Source organism: Thalassophryne amazonica, unplaced genomic scaffold, assembly GCF_902500255.1.
Source record: "Thalassophryne amazonica unplaced genomic scaffold, fThaAma1.1, whole genome shotgun sequence".
NCBI classification, from domain to species: domain Eukaryota; kingdom Metazoa; phylum Chordata; class Actinopteri; order Batrachoidiformes; family Batrachoididae; genus Thalassophryne; species Thalassophryne amazonica.
This window is the reverse complement of record NW_022986349.1, coordinates 68,652-73,964: the sequence shown is the minus strand read 5'-3', so window position 1 is coordinate 73,964 and position 5,313 is coordinate 68,652. Positions and strand designations below refer to the sequence as shown.

General features: G+C 38.4%; 2 long non-coding RNA genes across 2 annotated transcripts; both read left to right on the top strand.

The window, feature by feature from the left end:
* LOC117506103 lies at positions 1-3,070 on the top strand. Its single transcript, XR_004559375.1, has 5 exons — positions 1-60; positions 184-256; positions 2,672-2,723; positions 2,915-2,961; positions 3,050-3,070. It is a non-coding gene; the product is annotated as an uncharacterized LOC117506103 (long non-coding RNA).
* Positions 3,071-3,576: 506 nt separating this feature from the next.
* Positions 3,577-4,301, top strand: LOC117506102. Its single transcript, XR_004559374.1, has 4 exons — positions 3,577-3,623; positions 3,715-3,843; positions 3,995-4,130; positions 4,251-4,301. It is a non-coding gene; the product is annotated as an uncharacterized LOC117506102 (long non-coding RNA).
* Positions 4,302-5,313: the final 1,012 nt, after the last annotated feature.

The following is a 5,313-nucleotide window of genomic DNA, read 5'->3' as shown; positions in this document are numbered from 1 at the left end:
CATGATGAATCCTGAGCTCTTTGCACACTGCATAGAGCAGATCCTGACTACAAGACGGAAGTATGTGTTCAATATCTGTAATTACATCATGCAATTTAGTTAAGTTTTAGGCAGCAGCTCAGTTTTTGTTGCGGTGGTGCAGAACAAAACAGTGACGTCACATTTGACACCTTTTTTCAACAGAGAGCAGCTGAGGTCCAAAGCAAGTGAAAAGATGTGGATGAAGATCGAGGCACTCGCTAAGTCCAAAACACAGGTGAGCAGTGTGTAAAATTACATAAATATATCTGAATGTAATATCATGTGTGCTGCGTGCATGTTTTTAACCGTGTATTCATAATGTTGCCTCTATGTTGAAAGGATGGAGGATGAAGACCATCCCCGAGGCTGTGATTCATCACATCCAGCACACAGAGCACAAAATAAAAGCAAAATAAATTAAATTTTGCACACCAAATTATTGTTTTTCATTATTTTGAAGATGTCTGTTCTACAATCATTCTGCCCCAGAAAAAGAACAATTCAAATAAATTCCTGACAGCCCAATATTGTCATGACATTCATGCATGTTCCTCAAATTCGGGTCCTTTACCAGAGTCCTGGGAGTTTGAGGGTTTGGCGCAGTATCTTAGCTGTTTCTACAACTGCACTCTTCTGGACAGACACCTCTGATGTTGTACCTGAAATCTGTTGGAGCCACTCTTCCATTTTGGGGGTTACAGCTGCGAGTGTTCCTACGAGGTCTGTCCATAAAGTATCGTACCTTTTTATTTTTTTCAAAAACTATATGGATTTCATTCATATGTTTTTACGTCAGACATGCTTGAACCCTCGTGCGCATGCGTGAGTTTTTCCACTCCTGTCGGTGACGTCATTCGCCTGTGAGCACGCCTTGTGGAAGGAGTGGTCCCGCCCCCTCGTCGGATTTTCATTGTCTGGAAATGGCGGAATGAAAAGGACTTTTTTTCCATCAGAATTTTTTCAGAAGCTGTTAGAGACTGGCACCTGGAAACCATTCGAAAAATTTATCTGGCTTTCGGTGAAAATTTTACGGCACACAGAGACACACACACCGACAGCACCTTCTGTAAACTCCGTATTTTAAACAGCTTTGAAGAAGATGGTCACTGTTTTAATCGGCCGTTTTATCCAAATGCAGGATGGATCGCTCCTCAGTCTCCATGTTATTGTCCTGCCTTAAGACGAGAGCGAAACAGTGAGCGAGGCTGCAGCACAATGACGTCAGATTCTGAGTCGTTTTATGCTTTGTGAATAAAATAAATAATTCGCTATAATCTCAAATATGAAAAATAATCGCGAATATGAAAAATTATCTGAGAGAGGTCTTCTCCTCAAAGTTTGCCTTCACGCCCACCACCACTCTAGTTTCCTACCTCCCAAAGAAAAACAAGAATGTATTCTTCTGAGCACACAGACGGTGACATTAGCGATCGTGAGGACAGGAAGCCAATCATCATCCTAGACTACAACTGCAACAAAGGAGGTGTGGACAACCTAGATAAAGTGATTGGAACATACAGCTGCAGAAGAATGACTGCCCGCTGGCCCCTGGTCATCTTCCACAACATCATTGATGTTTCCTCCTACAATGCCTTTGTGATTTGGAGAGAGATCAACCCGACCTGGATGTCTCATAAGCAGAACAAGAGGAGGGTGTTCCTGGAGCAGCTAGGAAAGGCACTTGTAACTCCACTCATTGAAAGAAGGAAGCATGTCCCCTGCACAGAAGCCTCAGCAGCAGTTGTGAAAGCTATTCAGAGTGCAGGAGCTCCTGATCAACCTGAGGATCCAGCTACCACAGCCACTTCCCCAGCTAGGGCAAGTAAGAGGAAGAGATGTCAGTTCTGACCTCAAAAGGAAGACTGTAAAACACATACTGTGTGCTGCAGGTGTAAGAAATATATCTGCAAAGGCTGTGCACTTGCATACTGCCCTACATGTGCTAATTAGTTGAATGGGTTATGTTATTTTTCATATTTTTGTATTGTACATTGTCTTAAATTGTTCACTGGAGAAAAAAAAGAAACAGTCATTGGGAATAAAAATGCATTCAAAACTCCTTTTTGCACATTTTTTTCCCTTTTCTTAAGCTATAGAAATTCAAGTGAAGAGGGAAAACTCAGGTATTCACACATTTTGTGGTGAATGACAATATGCAAGATGAAATTTGGTGTTTAAAATTCAATTAAGCTGCTTATATTGGGGGTTTAGTGAAGACGGGTCATTTTGAACATTTTGAAGGTTTGTGGACTGGATGAAGTGCAACATGGAGAGACTTATGTTGCAGCTGGATACCAGCCTTTTAAGAAGTTAGAGTAAGTATCATGCACAGAAACACCAATCTCTGTCTGTCTCACTGCTTTTTCAGCTCATTGACATTTACAAAAGGAAATGCACTGTTTGGAAAATGATTCACAGAAACTTCAAGACTTTTTTCTTCCCATTTTCTGGTATAAAAAAGCTAACTCTTAAAGTCCTCTCAGTTTCTGTGAGCACATAAAAAAATAAGAACCAACAACAGGTTGTTCAGTGGGTTTGTTCAACTTTTTTTAATCTAAAAAATAATCATCTTTGACCTAATTAAAGGGATTTTATTACACTGTAATCTGCATTTCTCCCCTCAATCATATGATTTGTTTTATCTTTCCAGCTACGGTGCAAAACCAAAGAACTCACAGCCACAGAAAAAGAAAGAAGAAAAGGTCAGAAAATATTCTGTTTATTCCACAAAACTGAACAAACACCTTTACATTAATAGTAATTTAAAAATCCAAGTTGCTAAAAGACTCAGCATAATTGTGTAATTATAATAATTCATCTCTTACAATGTTCCATGTTTGTTTTTTAATGACTGCTGCATATTACATTTTTATCACCTTTTTTAAACTTTCAGGTTAAACCGACTGAGGACCCAACTGTCCATAAGAAGAAGAAGACTGTGTAAGTCCAGACCTTCATGTGGACAATTATTGAACCTGAATATGAATATTGTCTGAATGATTATATCTGTTTTGATCTGATGATGTAGTGTGTTTGCTGACAGAGTGACGGAGTTGAAGTTTGACAGCTGTTACGTTGCTGTTAGTAAGGGGAAGTTTAAACCTGTTCAGTACTTCAGCAAGAAATGTGACGGGAACAAATGGTAGGGCAGTAAATAAATACATTTTAAAAAATGTAATAAATACATTCTATTTGTATTCACATGTGAATCTACTGTGAAATCATTTTTTAATTCCCATATTGATCTTCCTCCCCACAGTAAAGAGAAACTATTTGTTCAAGCAGTACGTCATAAAGAAGACGTGAGTTCACTTTCTTCTGTGCAGGTTGTTTAGTTACAAAGATTTTCTCCCATAAATTTCTTCTTTCACAGCTAAAAAGTGCATGTTTGCACAAGAAGAATGTCAGTTAACATTTAGCACATATGAAACTTTAAGTGCACGTTCAAAATGGATTATGCTTTATTCTTTATTTCCTGTTGTGGCTTATCATTTTTTTAAACAGCTTTTCAAATCTTTTCAGATTAAACCTGTTGTTCAGACCAAAACCGAGGTGACTGGTAAAAATGAGAGAAATCCAAAAATAGAGTATTTCACCATCGAGTAAGTCCAGACTTTCAGATGGATAATTACTTATCCTGAATGTGAATTTTCTGTGAGTATTTGTCTCACTCTCTGTTTCTTCACTCTGCAGTGTTTTCACCAATGGAGAGCCTCTAATTCCTTCAGTGACTGTAAAAATTCCAAAGACGGCTCTGAAGTCGATGGACAACGTCTGCAGCGTGGTGGGATCCATGATGTGCTCTCATGCTGGAGTGAAGAGGTACAACACCAACACACTGTAAATCACGTGCACAGTGCACCAACTGTGAAAGTGTATCAAATCAAAATTAATCATTTATAAATACTTGCAATTTAGAGCCAGAATTGCAATCATCAAGTTTCTTTTTTCTTTCTTTTCTTTTTATTTTCAGGCTTTACACACTTGATGGACAGCTTGTGAAAGATCCACAAGACTTGAAGAACGATGGAAAATATGTTGCTGTTACCAGGGGAAGGTTTAAACCTGCCGACTACTTCCAGCCAGTCCGAGTGCCCCTGAAGAAAAAGGTGAAGAATAAATGGTTTGACAAAAATATATGATTAAAAAAATACATTTTATTTGTATTCACATGTGATTTGAATATAAAATAACCTTTTTTTAAACTTGCCATTTTGTTCTCCCTACAGTGAAGAAACTCCACCTGCTGTTCAGGCGACACGTCACAAAAAACAAGTGGTGAGTTCAGCTTCTAATGTACAGTTTATTAATTTTTTTAAAACATAAATATCTTTTATCACAGACAAAAAACCTGTCTGTTTGCACACAGATTCCTATTAATATTTCCTGAGGGGGTGGGGGTGCAGTTTGTTAAGAAGCAGGAATTATTGTCTGCAGGAAGCATTGAGTTATTAGTTCCACTTTGATGGGTCCACAGAGACAGACTGGTCCACTGGTTCAAGTGCACTGAGCCTCATTGACAGTTTGGACAGATCAGACCACATCTGGTAAATTTTACTGACTTAAAAAAAGTTATTTATATTGCTGCTACCACAATTGTAACAATTTCTATTGTAAAATGGAGGCAGTGAAAACTCTGCACAAAGGAGCATATCATCAGTTTTATCCGTGAAAATGCATAGGAGATCCTGCCCATTTTGCTGCCTGCCCTGTTCCAGTGTTCAAACAGGCAGCTATATGAGTAAGATACTGGACTGAAGCCGTGCAAATATCCTGACACACACACACACTGCATGTCACAACATGTGAAAAAACAGTCCCGAGTCATCTCATGTCTAGATATTTGACATTTGTTACCACGTTCACACTCAGCCTGGTAGCCTGGTTTACCATGCCCAAGTACGTTTGCGTCAACATGGTGTAACATTTTTCTGAGAATGAGCACACTTTCACACAGGGTTGCTACGGCTCTCTGACAAAACCAGCCAAATTGCTACTCAAACCAGAACTTAATAAAAGGAAAAAAGAATCAAGCTGAAACATGCAGCAGTATAATTTGCAATGCTTCAAAAATAACTCAGGTTTGCTGTTAAGCACAAACCTGTAAAGATAGGTCCCCCACAACAGAATTTGAAATATTGCTGATTTGTGGCTTATTTTGAGAAGTATTTTGGCCTTGTTTGTGAATGAATTGAAGACTCTACTGTCCAAGTAATAATAATAATAATAATAATTAATATTTAATGAAACAGTTGCGTCACTGAATGAATGAATGAATGAATGAAAACTGTT